This window comes from Uloborus diversus, chromosome 1 (assembly GCF_026930045.1).
Source record: "Uloborus diversus isolate 005 chromosome 1, Udiv.v.3.1, whole genome shotgun sequence".
Classification (NCBI taxonomy): Eukaryota; Metazoa; Arthropoda; class Arachnida; order Araneae; family Uloboridae; genus Uloborus; species Uloborus diversus.
The window spans coordinates 220251790-220268167 of NC_072731.1; the positions used below are offsets into that span (position 1 = coordinate 220251790).

The 16378-nt window shown below is 31.4% G+C and overlaps 1 protein-coding gene across 1 annotated transcript in view; it reads left to right on the plus strand.

Moving 5' to 3' along the window:
• Positions 1 to 16378, plus strand: part of LOC129225023 (FMRF-amide neuropeptides-like) — a 139978-nt gene that overhangs the window by 40762 nt on the left and 82838 nt on the right. The window lies entirely within an intron of this gene.

Genomic DNA, 16378 nt, shown 5'->3' on the forward strand with positions numbered 1-16378 from the left:
CAATGTTCATAAAAACAGGTAAGGCAAGGGGGGTGGGAGGTTAGGTGATCATTTTTTATATCATTTCTATATTTTTCGAAAATTATAATCTTTTCTTTTAGTTCATTGATGTCGCCGTGATTGAAAAGTCTTTTCTTTGTGTAATAGAGTTTTTTCAGATTTTTCCAAAAATTATTTCTGTACTAAATGGTATTTTTTAAAGCTTCATACAGGATATAAAAATGTATTTTAATATGTCTTTAAACCAAAGTTTTTTAATTAATGAAAATGTTTTACGTGTTTTTATTTTCTGTGAGTACAAACTGACACTAAATTGTTGGCCAACTATTTAGTAGCAAATAAAATAATAATAATAAATAAATAAATAAATAATAAATTAAATAAATTAAATAAATAAATAATGTAATAATAATAGTAATAATAATTAGTAATAAATTTACAAACTTATTATAGAAAGATATAAATTAGAATATTTAAACATTTTTTAACACTTTTAATATCTTACATGAATATTCAATCTTACGGAAGGGATAAGGGATCTGTTCATAAGTGACTCATCATCTACCTTAGAACTAAGTTGCAAAATTGTTGAGCAAAGAAATATAACTGGTACTGCCATTACTTGAGAATTGTTCAAGCTTTTTATGCTTTAAAGTATCTTAGTAAAACATACTATGTTCCCATGTGTAATGTGCACCCTTTTCCCTAAAAACATTAAGTCGCATGATTTTGTTTATCATTAGATAAAATGACATGATTTCCGGAATTTGAAGATTTTTGATGCAATGAGAGTTTTTCCAAATCATGTAATATCGTTGATTTATGCCGAAACATTTCAGAAGTTATTTTCAAAATAAAAAGCCCAACATAAAGTACTTCACCATAGGTCTAAAATATAATTCATAACAAAGTTGCAGGTACAATTTTTGATAATTTATCTCTAATAAACCAAAATGGATGTTACCGATTAAATGAAATGGCAGAAATATTAGACAAAATTAGCTATCACCACAGGCCATGCATATGATGACTAAATTTAAAAAAAAAAAAGTAGCAATAAAAAAAATATGTCAATCGTCACTCAACAAATACGGCGTCTCAACAAATAAGTCAATAACCTTAAAATTAAGGCATTAGTTAATAGATAATTTTCCACCACCAAAATCAACTTGAAACTTTTAAGATTTAATTTAAAAAATACGATATTTGTGTTAATATTGCGCTTGGGATGATTAAGTTTAACTTTTTTTTTTTTTTTTGATTGTCGTTAAGTTTTTGGAGTAAAAAAATGGCCACTATTTCAAAAAAGTGACACTTAATGAAAGTGATGCTAATGGGCACTGGCGACTGCAAAAATTCACCCAGTATGTGTCAAATAACACCGAATAGTGTTTAGAGTATGATGTACAGACAAATATGTTACACATGACAGAAATTTGAGAGACCTGCATTTTTCATTTTTTAAAATAATATTTCTGACTCATACTTGTCCTGTTCATCGCTTTATGCCATGTCTTATTTCCATACGAAAAGCTTGACTTTAAGTTCTCGAAATGAAAACTACGATGAATTCTACGATTTTTATATAAAAAAAAATAAGCAACAAAAGCTAATGGTTTGTGAAAGTGTTACTTTGACAAACAGTTTTGGTAATTGTCATGTAAAGCGTACTGAATTTTCCACCTAATCTCTTTTAGAGCATCTGCGATTTAGTCGGCAAAACGATAGAAAATCTTCAAACAAATAATAGCAGAAGAGTTTCGCTAATGAATCCTAAAACAATTCCTCGGTGAATCTCAATTGTAATGGCGAAAATCACTCAAATATGCTTTGTTTGCTGAATATTCAAGCGATACCAAACTCATTTACGTTTACTTTAAATCAGCGTATACGTGATTTTTCGATTATGGAAGAAATGTTCTAGTCTCTTAGACTATTCCCTCAGTTCATTAACTGTATGATTTGAAAACAAGAGATTTTTGTGACATAAATAATACTTGTTGCTGAAATGTTTAGTGAAGTGGTTTTTGGTTGACATTTCGGAGCTAGAGATGAGCAGGTTGTTGCTGTTGTGAAGTTTTAAAATGACGTGGGTGAAAAGCTTTTGGATACATTAAAATCAATATCACTCGACTAAAAATTTGAAAGACATTATGCATTTTAAGTATGCACTGCAAATTACCTGTACAAATTAAAAACATGTTTGAACCACTTTCTTTCAGGAATAGCGTTCCACTTGAATGAAATGTTCACTAAATACATTATGAATGATCTTCTTACCAGACATGAGCTTTAAAAAGCTGTTAATCATTTAACACTTGATTAAATCACTTGATTTTTTTTTTTTTTTTTTTTTTGCAGTTGTTTTTTTTACATTCTGCTTATGATTATCTGTGAAAGAGTTTTTCGTTTTGGGGTTGACAACACAGACTATGGGGATTTGGAGATAGAGAGTGGCTCATTTTTTCAACCATGAATTCTCATCGGAAAGAGGATAATTTTTTTCTGATTTTTTAAAAAAATTATAAATTTTTATTAATCATTTCAAATGCTTATGTTATATTTTATTGTTATTTAGAGAATATTTTACAATATTTCATCGTTTTTTTTTTCATCTGAAGTATTAATTTCAAAATCAATATTCCGCAAAATTGGACGTATCATTACTCTTTTAATTTTGTGTCTACAAACTTAAAATTTTGTCTATAAGATACTCTTTACCATAATACAATGTGTACCAAGTATAAACATATTTGGTTAAGTATTTCATAATTCCAAATGTTAAGAAAAAGAATGCTGAGATTATGCCCTGAATCTGTTTCAAATGTCTATTTCTAATGATATTTGTTAAACTAAAAATTGGTGAAACATTTGAGAACAAATCGGAAGAACATTTTAAAACAGATTGGGAACATATATTGAAGCACTAGTTAAACTGTATTTTTATTCCATCCATATGGAAACAGCTTTCTTTAACTACCAGTCAATACAACCTTCGATTTTGGTACAAATAGTTATTTTGTTGCAGTGAATCACCGTCGAGAGGCGTCCCGATTGGCTTGAGGATGGCCATCTCTAATAAAAGTCTGGGCAATGGACAGTCCGACGTCTGATGTCCGTCAGGGGTACTTGCTATAAAACCAGTAGAAAAAAGTAGTAAACATTAAAACATAATTAGTAAAAGGTGACATTCCATACTTAATCCAAAATGAGCGCTACTAAGTGATCTAATGAAGATAACACGTGCCAACGGTCAAAACATGTTTCTAAATACGTTTCCAAAAGTGTAAAAAATGGATAAATCAAATAAATGTTACAAAATGTGTTCTTAATAGTATTCGTAAAACTGTTATAAAAAGTATCTTTCAAAGTATTACAAAAAAGGACTAATATCCGTAATTAAAACGTTTTTAAAACGTGTTAAAAAATTGTTTGAAGATTTTCAGTGTAAACTTCAAAGAAACATTTCATTCATCTACGAAATTCTCGTTAAAGCAGAGTGTCTAAAACGTTTATGCATATCCATATGCATCAGTTTTTCTCGTGCTAATTTTTATCTAGAATAGATTTTTTCAACATCAACTTATTAAAACTTATGATAAATTACCACCCACATTAATCATTACTTTACAAGTAAAGCTGCATAAAATCACAATAATATTTTGAAAAAGAACGACGTCATTTCTCCGTATAGGAGTAAGAAAAAAGCTACATGTTTTGTTTGGTGCTTCGAAATTAAAGTAATAGTAGTAATTGCTTGTTTAAATATTTTCCATAATACTATTTTTTGACGCAGCTAATAGTATTTCTACTAAATTGTCGCAACTTTCAGTGTACTCAGATTCCGAAAAATATATTTTCAGAGATTAGGGGAAAATTTAAAACGGTCCATTAATATTCATTAGTTGAGGACATCATACTAAGCTTTCATGTACTTAGAATGTTTACTTCTCCACGATCTATACACACTGTTGTTGTTAAATAATGAGTTATCATTAAAATATATCTGAGTAATATGTTCTTTTTCTTGTAAAAACTTCACGGAGTTGTAAATAGCAGTATTTAAACCAAAATAATCTTAAGTTTTTACACCTTACAGTGCTGGTAAAAAAATTGCATCACCCTCGCATTTTCACAACAATGGGATTATGTGAGAAGTAACGATGGATGTATTGGAAATTCTGCAAAACTTATGAAATAAACATTTAACAGCAGGAATCCGATAATTGTTTACGTAGATAGGGGGATGTTTCCGGGCCAAGGCAACCTGCTGACTCCATGCTCATTTTTCCATTTCTGAACCTGCGTGTGAGTTTAGAGAAAACAAAAATCCTTAACCCCATGTCAATTTAAGTCTAATGGCAGGATAAAGATTTTTAAATTGTTACTTATCAGTTTTGCCCTATAGCACGGAGCAGAATCATCCTGGAAAATGATGTTTGGAACTGAAGTAAAGTGATCCCGGATAGTAGGAAGCAATTTCTCCTCCAAAATGCCAATATACACCTTAGCGTTTATTGTTCCTTGCACAAAGTGAAGCCCACCAGCACCTTGATCAGAAATACATCCCAAATTATCTGGAATAGGGGATGCTTGACTGTGTGTTGAATGCAGTAGGGATGATATTCCCCTCCTGATTTGCGGTTTTTTCTTTACCACCACTGTAGTTATTACTCCTTTCACCACTGAGGAATATGCTAGTGCACATCTTTGTCGTTTCTTGATATATTTTTACTATCAAACTAAATGCATTTAAAATGCTTTTAAAAGACAGTAAAAAGAGCCGGAATCTCATGATTAGCTCCCAATTCGAAATTATATTTCGCTTGGCCTTTAACTAGGGCGAATTCACCACAATCCAGAATTTTGTTCAGATCCGTGATTCTCAAAGTCGTGTCTTGTAGTAGTTAGCCAAATATCTACATTTGTGCTTTATCTGCAAAATTTTTAATAAATGCATCTTTTTTCATGAATGAATCCAAAACCAAAGAATTTTAAACAAAATCCCAGGAACAAAAGGTCTTATTTGAAAACTTATGATCTTGAGGGAAAACTCGAACTCTGGCAGTTTTGGTTTAATGTAAATGCGATTAATTTTTCTTCCATTTTTTCTCAATGTATTTCACCTCCCTAAGTTAAAAAAGTACAGAAATGAGATTTATTCAGTTGCCTACTTAAAATAAATTTATGTGTACATTTTTTTTTTTTTTTTTTGGAAAGGATTTTTTTGGACATTCTGCTTTTGCCTTCCCTGTTATAATTAAGGAGTATCAAAGTTAAAGGAAATGTTTGATGTTTTAAAAAGGGCATACTTACATTGCGAGAACCATATGAAACTTCAACATCTAAAATAAAGGCATTTTAGGCACAATTACTCAACCTTTTTTTATGCTCTACATAATATACTCAATTTGTTAAAGTTTTAGATTTCATATATTACTAAATGGTTTGAGTTGTTTCTTGATATGACGATTTGGATACAAGACAAGCTAACACATATCTTTCGCAAAATAACATATGTATTGTTCTTGTTTAGGTTTTAAAAATATAAAAAATGAAATGTTTCAATAAATTGAAATATTGAAAGCGTTCTTTTATTTGAAAAAAAAAATATTTTTTTTTTAAAAACAATTGCTCAACCACTTGTAAGAGAATGCAATTGATGAGAAAAAAATATGGTTAAGTAAGTTTAATGAATGTTTTTGCAAAGCTGAAAAGCTGATTAAAGAAAATTCCAGCATTCTAATCGTTTTTGCTTTTCAAAGAAAAAAAAATACGAAAATGGCAATTTCTGCAGCAAAGTTTTTTTTTCCTTTCTACTTATTACGAAGACAAACAAAAAATTTCGATTAAAAATACCTGCGAATTTAATTTTCTATTTTGCAATCAGATCCATAGGGAAAACAATAAACATCATTAAAAGTAAGTAACATATTTCGGCGAAGTGTTTTAGTCCGTTAAATATTAAGATCAAAAGAACAAAAATTTTAAAACACATTTATATTTATATTTCCAAGTAAGAGATTTAAAATGCTCTTTACTTTCAATAATGCGCATATATCTCAGATTTTTTTTTCTTTTTAAAATTACCTCTCCTTTAATGTTTTATTAATTGCTTGTTTGGGAAAAAAAGGAGGAACGCATCATGCTTTAGAGGTGAATAACTCTTTTAACACATTTGCTTTCTCGAAATAATCTTTCTTTTTTGTGTAAAATGAAACTACTTGCTTTATTAAATTTACTGTACTTTAGTAAAAAAGTTTTTTTATACTTTTGTGAGCTTGACAGCTAAAAAAACGAATTTTTGTGTTTATTTTATAAGTGAAAGTTATACAACGTGTAAACAACCGAAAACATCTCTCAAATCATTTTTTAAGTGAGCCAAATCACTGAAACATTTGCATTTATTCACTGTAACGTTTGCATTCATGTATTTTGTCTTTTATGTAAATTAGCTGTTTCAAATGAAACTGCGAACTTCATCGAAAAATAATCTTAGCATCTATTGGCAGTGGTGGGGCTAAATGCGTACAAACCTTCTGGGGCATTTAATAAAAAACGATACACAGAATACTTCACTCCAGTCCCTTAAAAATATGTCATTTCCCCATTATTGACAATTTTAACCTGATTCAATAGTTTACTCTCTAAATATCACCAATCGTAGCCAATTTGAGAGAAACCAAATTAAAAAAAAAAAAAACCTCCAAATTTGTCACCAAGTTGGCGACAAACTTGGCGACTAAAAGACTGGCGATATACCACTAAGTGTACGACAAATTCTAACACCACTTGAGTTTACATCGATATTAACAATGATTTCCCCCTAAAAGGGGTAAAAGGCCCCTTTAGAAACACCCGAATGCAACCAAAAGGGGAGGTGCACAACTAAACCCCACTTGGAATCTATGTACCAAATTTCAACTTTCTAGGACATACCATTCTTGAGTTATGGGACATACATACGCACATACGTACATACAGACGTCACGAGAAAACTCTTTGCAATTCACTCGGGAATCGTCAAAATGGATATTTCGCGTCTCTATACGTTCTTAGGCACTTATCCACGTGTAGTCGAGTCGAAAAAAAAAAAATCTCAACATTCATTCGGGGTGACCAAAATGGAAATTAAAGTTTTGATTTTTGAAAAAAATTTCGCGAATACAACACTTCCTTTTTTGTAAAAGGAAGTAAAAAAGAAGGAAGAAAAACAGAAGCAAGTTGTACATTACATTCTTCTTAAAAACTCCCTACCATTTATCTAGACTGCCTGGAACTGGTATGCGGTACACACTGTATCTTCGTTAATATAAGTGGAATACGTTCCCTTCAATTTTTATGTTTATCCAACTATGTTCACAGTTGTCCCAACTCCAGTATCATAGAAAAAATCGCATGAAAATGAACACACTTGTTCTTATCCTGAGCCCGCATCCTTATTTAGACCTGGGAATTTTGCGCCATCATTGCCCTGTTTCGATGTGGCTATACCTAAGAGCCTTTAAATTCTTATAGCAAAAGGCCCCACAAAAAACTCGAGCGGGCAGTGATCTTCGCGTCAGTAACGGTTATAATTTTAGAATAAAGAACACAAATCATATTAAATATTGTGTTATTAAGCTACACAGTTGTGTTACATTAATATATTATTTTTTTTAAACAGACATCTCCAATGAATACCAGATTTTTTTCATCCTTAGTTAAGCATATAAAGCAAAGCAGCAATTTGCACAAAAACTTTTTTATGAGATACAACATTATTTATCGAAAAGTACAAAATTTATTATTGTCATTATTTATTGATTATTTTAACACACGTGATATCTGTATAGTTTCAATCTACATATAAGAACGTGTTTTGAAAAAAAAAATAGTTTCATTATGCCTTTTAAATAGAGAAATTAAAATGATTTAAAATGCAAACCACATGACATGAGTTTAAAATGATCATAGTTTTTTTAATAAGATGTATTAAAGAAGAAAAATATACTATTAAAGAGTCTATATTATTTTCACTATATTGGAGCATGAATAACAAAACTTTTCAATTCATCATTGAGAAATATGCATTGAATTTATCTGGTTTTTGCGTAAGATACATATTATCTGGGGAAAAAATGTTTTCGTCTTGGTTTTTTGTCTGTATTAAATTTTTGTTCAAATTTTTATATGAAGCTCTAGTTCAAAAAATGTATATTTTATTTTAACAGATTACGTTGAATTTAATATTTTGGAAAACGAATTATATCGTAAGTAAAGAAACTAAGTCAAGATTATTTATTTACATTTTTTTCTAAACGGATTATCTCACACACACACGATTGCTAAACGAAAGAGAACACAAAGCAGAAGGTTTTGTCGGTTAAAAAAAAAAAAAAAATCAGACGTTCTCACATACAGGAATTGCCATACGCAGTACGACTTACGACAATAGGCAGTCTGCAGAGCGACAACATATAGGGGAAGGTTGCTCAAACTGGTAGGTTAACGAAAAACGCTCGAAAGTTGTAGTTTTGGATTTTTATCCGAACAATTTCGGTTCTATTTCCTAGCAGGGTTTTTGAACCCAGCTAGCGATTGAACCCTGAAAGTGATTTTTGCATTTTTTCAAACCCAATATTTATTTACTATCAAACATTACAAACACTTGAAAACCCAGGTTTACCCAACCAAGGGGTCTAAAGCAGGTAACATGTTCGGGGAAAGCAGTTAGGCTTAACTATTTTGGATTTGGTACATTTGCCAATCAACTATGAAGTTATAAATTAAATTAATTTACTAGCTAAGTGCCATTATAAAATAAAAAAGTTATATGTATCCAATCAAAATCGAAAATGTAGGTCAGCACATTTATTTATAAAACATAAAGAAATACGTGATTAGATCAATAGACTAACTAATTGAGATTATAAAAATAACTTTTCAAAGTTACACTTATCCTATTGAAATAGAAAATCTAATTCAGCACGAGTGTCGAGAAATTATTAATAAATACATGATTAAATCTTATACCCGCTTTGCCCTACCCGCTATGCTCGAAGGCATGTTCTTTATTTCAAAATGTACTACCTAAAATGTAAAAAAAAAAAAAAACAAAGTGATCATCATAGTTTGTAGGTGGATGGTTTCAGAATTACATCATATTATTGTCCTTTAAAACAATAAACTGGTCTTCGACTAATCACAAGTTACATACTTTTAAGTTTTTTTTTTTTTGTTTTGTTTTAACATATGTATAATTTTTCTTATTTTAAGCCTGGCTACGCCATGCCGCTTCATTGTTGCTTTGCTGTGACTAATTGAAACTCTGGGGTACTCGGGTAAACACGACATATGCATACATCGCAGCTTGCACACCATGCGGCGGCATACGATTGAGTACCCGCTGTAGTGCACACTCTCCTACACGATTGCTAAACGCAGAACGGCGTAGGACCGAAAGTAGACTGCTTAGCAACAACTGGATGTTACACACTATGATTGCTATACACAGATCGACATATGATAGAAGGTGATGGACAACTGAACAACAACGAATTGTCACAGGCACATGATAAACGTAGACCGGCAATCAAGAGAAAAAATAGATTGTTAAACAACAAAATAACACTCTCGATTGCTGAACGCAGACCGGCATACGGCAGAAGATAGACTGCTGAACTACAGCAGATTGTCATACACACACGATTTCTAAGCCTAGACCGGCATACGCTATGTGCTTTCAAGTTTCTTCGTCAAATGGTGCGTTCCAAACAAGATGGAGTTTTTTGCAAGAGGAAATGTGTGCTCATCGTAGGTTGTTGTGCGCGTTCATGAAAATGCGAAGCAAAAAAATGATGTTGTGCTGGATTGTGCAGTTGTAACATATTTATGTTTTGACATAGTAGTCATTTTTGGATTATCTCTTTTCGCGAAATTGGTAAGAAGTTACATTACCATTTTTTATGTTCGTCAAATTGCCCATTTTTTTATGATTCTGAATGCTGTGTTCTATTGAGCTTATTTTCGCATCTGCCATTGATTTTAAAACTATTTGTTGCTTATTTTAGTGCTAACATGGTTTTTAAATCTGTGTTGTAACCTAGTGTTTTTCGTCATGGCGTCTGAGAGTACTGCTGTCTATATAGCTCCACAAATTGCTCGGGTGGCCGGAACACTGTGCTCGCTTTGGAAGGCAAATCCGAAATTATGGTTTAAACAAATCAAAGCACATTTTTTTTTATCTGGAATAACATCAGACGAAACCAAATTGTACCATGTTGTTTCCGCAATAGAATCTGATAGTTTAAACACAGTTAGCGATCTTGTTTTAAATCCCCCGGCTTCCGGTAAATATGATAATTAAAATAAAAAAATATAAAAATATTTGTAGGGCTTGGAACTGGGGGACCAGCCACCGTCACAACTCCTTTGTAAAATCCGCGCCCAAGCAGGTAATGCAGTGAAGGAAGAACTTTTGAAGTCTTTGTGACTTATTCGTCTCCCATATACTATAGAATTGTGTAAAGAGTGTCAGTTTGAAACCAGACACAGATAATTCTTGTTAGCAGCAACAAATTACTGAACTAACAAAACAAATAAACGAAATTTCTACTGTTATAAATCGCAGATATTCAAACAGCCTAGCTGCCCTTCTAGACATGGAGAAAGAAGCAGATCGGGAAGACGAATATAATAACTGGAACATAATATGTGTTTTAATCACTCTAACTTTTGTGGCACAGCTCATAAATTTAAACCACCTTGATCGCTCTACATGGCTCATTTGGAAAACTAGGAGGGCACACGCCTGGGGCCAAAAGTGTGATCACTGTATTAATTCGTAAAAAAATGGCCGACCCATAAACTAAATTGCGTTTTTTGATTGATACTGGAGCAGATATATCTGTAATTCCGCGAAGGTAAAATAAAAACACAGTATCTTCTAATAATTTAAAACTTTTCGCCGCAAATAGCACAACCATTAAACCCTATATGGAAGTGAAGTTCTCACTATCGATTTAAAATTACGGCGAGCATTTACTTGATCTTTCGTGATAGCAGATGTAGATCAACCAACAATAGGAACTGATTTTCTGGAACATTTTAACCTGCTGGTTGATGTAAAAAAAAAATGTCTCATCGATGGTCTTACAAACATCTCTTCAAGCGGAAAACCTGCAAACTCAAATGAAACCTGTGTTAACATTCTTTTGGGTAACTCCAAATTTGATAATAATCAAATAATCAAATTCTTTAAGAGCTGCTTCCAACATTTGAGGAGCAAGCCGACGGGGTTTTGAAAAAACAGGGGGCCCTTTTGTTTCAATGTAATGATAAACTACGGAAGTCTGTTTATTAGGAACTTTTGATGGATTGTGGGTTTCTGGGAACTGAGCAAGGATTTTTCCTTGCCCGTCGGCTTGCTCCCCAAATGTTGGAAGCAGCTCTTAAGGAATTTGATTATTTAATGCAAAAGGGCAAAATTCAGCCTTCAAAGAGTGCTTGGGCTACTCCTCTGCATATGGTGAAAAAGCCTCTGTAGAATGGCGGCCTTGCGGGGATTATTCCCTTCTGAGTTCTGTCACTATTCCGGACAGATCCGCGGGTTTGCAATCCACGGGTTTGCTCATTTGCATGGCATTATGAGTCGCCACACCTGACAAAGGATTTCCAACGAACACATTAGTTTTGAACCACGACTTGAAGAATTACATGAAGAAAATCAATTTTCGAAAATAATATGGAATGAAACATTTAACTGATGAGTAGAAAACAATACATTTATTTAAAATTTTATCAAATTAGTGTTTGCGACGTAATGTAGTCCGCATTGAAAAGCGGACTTATTTTTTTTTAACATTCATTGTGATATAAATGTAAAATCTCGAGATATAAATTTAGTAAGACAAATACAGAAATAAATATTATTCTAACAGTAAAGACTTAATATTTTTTCCTTTCATGAATGTAACAAAAAACCATTTCATGTTTTTTTTCTGATTAAACCCATTTTTTATGTCTTTTAAATATTTCAATTCTACCAAGTCATAAGAATATCTTTCTCAGTAATATTTCACTTACTCTTTTCACTTTTTATCGCATCTTATTTGAATTAGCAACTTAGAGCACATAAAAAAGAAAATCAGAATTTAAAATGAGAAAGCAATTATTTTAATCATGAAAAACGTTTTATTTTTTCGATTTTTTTTCTCCTTTTTTACCTTTGTTTTTGCTAAACTTTCAAAAAAACAAATTAACGTTTTCTTTCAGTTGAGATCTCCAGAAGTTAGTCTGGAAAACTTTAATGAAAATATTAATTGATTAAATTTCTATTGAATAGAAAAATACTTACGAAGGTAAACATATGACTTTTGCCCTTTTTTAAATAAAATATGCAAATATTGAGTGAAAAAGATGCAGTTTTCTTTTTGAATTAATTTGTTTATCTATGCGTGTAATCATTTCTTTATTATACTTCATTACTCATTTTTATTTTACGAACAATGAATGTTGACCTTGAAAATAGTGTCTTTTTACTTTTCAATATAAAAAACAAAAGAACATAAAAATGAATAAAATAATTCCTTTTATTATAGCTTAAATGACATGTATTTGATGTAAAGTATTTAAGGAAAAGTTTTTAAACGTTGATAACTAGTTCAGAAGATTTAATAACACTTTTGAGGACATTATTTTTTCTTATCATTTCGGAGATGTATTTAATTATTTTTTTTTGTTCCAAAATACACTTATTTAGACTATGAAAGTAAAGATTTAACTGAACGCTTTGAAATTTTTCAATTTAGAATTTAAAAAAAGTATATTTTCGCATTTACGGCACATAACCATAAGTTATTTTTAAAAATCACCCTTTCCGCATTTTTTGGGTCTGAGGAAAAGAGACGAAACCAGTTACAGTAACATACGTTTTTCTTCAGCACACATTGAAGGTTTGACATAATTAAATTGACATAATTAAACTATTATATCAAGTTAAAAAAATGCAGTAGGATCTGCAATTGATGTTAATTATTGTTTATCTATACATTCAAGAAAAAACAAAAACAAATATTGCATGAAAATAAGTCTACCTTAGAAAGGTATTTTACTTTGAAAACTACCCTTAAAGAAGATATACGATACTTCCAATCACTAAGTAACGTTTTAGAGTGAAAATAATAATTATGAAGAACTTACCACACCTTTTGTTACAACATCATTTGTGGCAGAATAAAAGGATATAAAATTTAAAGTTGTATATTGTTACAAATTTCACATTTATTACATTCTGTTAAAGCAATTCTTATTAGCTAAAAACTGAAAAACCAGAAGTTTCATGAAAATATAAACTTAAAAAAATATTATTACCTGTTTCTAAAGTTATAAGTTTATACTCGAGACGAAATGTTCTTTCGAAGAAAATTTTCAACTGCTTGTCTATCAAATTATTTTGTTCAAGGGGAAAAACGTTATTCTTCGTCAATTTATTATTTTAATTATCGTTTATATTGTTTTTGTGGTGTAATGTGAGTGAGTGAATGAGGTTTAAATAAAAAAAAAATATCATTATTTTCTCATTAATAAACCAGACATCATAATGATTAACGAGATGATTTTTCTCGAAATAAAAGCTTAATTCAAGTTTTTTTTTTTTTTTAGTTTTCAGGAGAAGGATGATGTAAGTAAATTATAAGCTTAATTTACTAATACTTAATTGTTTATGACCCTAATATGAACTTTTATCATTACCCATTCTTTTCACTTAAATATATTTTTTTAATTAAACAAAAAACAAGTAGTTAAAGTAAACATATTATTAATTTTTACAAATTTAAGGATCAACACTAATACAAATATACGCAGGGGCGAGCACAAAAATTTTGGGTTTCATCAAAAAAGATTTTTACGGTCTCTGCTCAGTATTGTTTACCCCTACGTCTTTACGTATATTTCACCCTCATTTTAAAAATCTCATGCTCCTTTCAGGCTCGGGCCCAGGTCATCAGGTGTCCCTTCTCCTCCCCCCCCCCCTGTTTGCGTCCATGAATCTATGAAGTGTTTCTCTTCGGCTGTTGCAAATTTGCTGTAGAGACAAAATAAACCAAAACGATTTGGTATCAAATAGCATTGCAGCGTCGGAAATGCCCACTTCATGCAATAGATGGCGTTCTACGATATTTGGACAGTATAAACGTTTCCTCTAAGAGTACTTTGTGCATGCAATGGACAAAAAAAATAGATTACGAAATTAGCGTTATTTAAAAAATGAAAGGTTGGTATTTTTCACGCACGCGTTTTTTAAGTAACACAAAACATCGTTTTGAATGGAGAAAGGCTTGAGACGGAAGCAAAAGTCGCAAAAAAAACCCTGCTTTTTTAAAATATTGAAGCAGTTTGTTACGTTAATATACTCTTTACATTACTAGAAAGACGATGAATTTCAAAGATAATTACAACTTTAGTTTGCACAAATTTTGGGAAAGTTCGGACAAGTATTTAGTTACGAGGAGCACTTTTCCCCAGTTCGAAAGAAGTGAGGTTATGCAAGTAACCATCTCCTTCCAGTGTGAAATAAATGAGCTTATGAATGAACAGTTAATTTTTTGTTGGATGCCTTTTTTTCCATAAGTTCACCCCTTTTCCATAGGAAAAGAAGTTCCTTGCAATCGCGAAGCACTTGTCTGCAGAGCACATCATCAACTTGTACTTTTTAGATCAAAGGAATTTCTTTATGTGTGGCTACTAATGTATCATTACAAAGTGTTTTAATTCAGAACCTAAGGCAAACTACCCTTTACTGTAGGCAGCAGCACGCAGTCAGCCTACCACCCTCTACCTCTCAGTGAGGGCATTTCTGACTCTGCAATGTCATGTGATTCTAAATCGTCTGTGTACTGTATCTATCTCTCTCTCTCTCTAACTGTTAAAAATACTCTAGTGAAATACCCTTTATGTGTGATATGATAAAGAATTAAACAAATTTTGAAGATAAAAATGAAATTATTATACGTTATGTTCGATATTTCGGTACTAATTAAGGTGTTAATACTTTAAAATGCACAAACACATAAACTCATCCATCTACGAACTTTTCTAAAAAAAAAAAAGTACCATTATCTGCAAGCATGAACATTTACATCTTGTATTTGACTGTGAATGGGTTGTACAGTGAAAACGGTAAATAAAATGTCGAAAACAAGGCATCTGTCAAAAGTATCAGCGTTAAAAGTAGCTCAGTGCTGAAAAAAAAAAACGGTCTTACGACGTAATTACTGAAAAATCCAGCCTGTAGCATTGCATGCATGAATGTGATATTTTCTTTCATTTACGCTCGGCCAGTGCTTCATGTTAAAGAAAACTATTTTCACTTGATGGGCCACGGTAAAGAAATCGTGGTCCATTTTTTGAGAAAATCAGATTTCTATGGGAACTGTAAGACTTTTCAAATTGTTTTTATAATATCATTCTGGCAAGAAAAATCATAGTCATTGAGTTATAACAGGAAAAATTTTGACGCTAACGTGCAAGAATGAATCGACTTCAAAGTTTCAAAATGTAGTACTGGAAATGTACTCGTTTCCGAAATCTTAAAAGTATTCTTTCTGAATGAGCATGCTTAAAAACATAGGATTTGACCATTTTTCAAATAATTTGAAGAAGTTTACTATTAAAAAAAAATCGATGCGCAGAATCGATTTAATTTGTTACGCTTCTGCGCATGACATCACAAATGATGAACTACCATTCACTTTTGCCATTAGAGCACAGCGCAATATTTAATTCACGTCTTTAGTCATATGTAGTGGCAACGATAAGGTTGATAGCTAAGCGCAGAGCGCAATATTTAATTCGCTTCTGAATTATCTTAATCTGGAAATGTAGCTAATAAGAGTAAGCATTCGCCGCGGCAGTGGAAGGTGCCAAAGTACATCATTTGTGACTTCATAAAGACCACGCCTTGTTTGAAAAATCGAAAATTTTAAAAATTAATTGAAAATTAAATGTTGATAAAATAAAATTTCTTTCTGGATCCATGTTTTTTTTTTTTTTTTGCTCATTCTATCAGTTTCAGTGACTAAAAGTAGTACTTTTGACTGAAAAAAACACTCCATTATTATGTCGGGCACATTCTTCACGTGGCCCTTCACTTGATTTCATATTTTCTCCTTAATTTACCAAACTAGCAATAATGCGGCATGAAATTGACGCTTAACAGAGAAATATATTCTTCTTAAAAAAGTCAGACTTTTAAAATGGAAAATGTGTTAATTTGCTATCGTTACTTTAAATTCAAACCAATGCGCTTAGCTGTCTTTAGCCATAAAGCATAATTCAAAAAAAAAAAAAAAAAAAAACGAATGCTACAAGCATTCTTAAAAGTAAAACTTCTCTC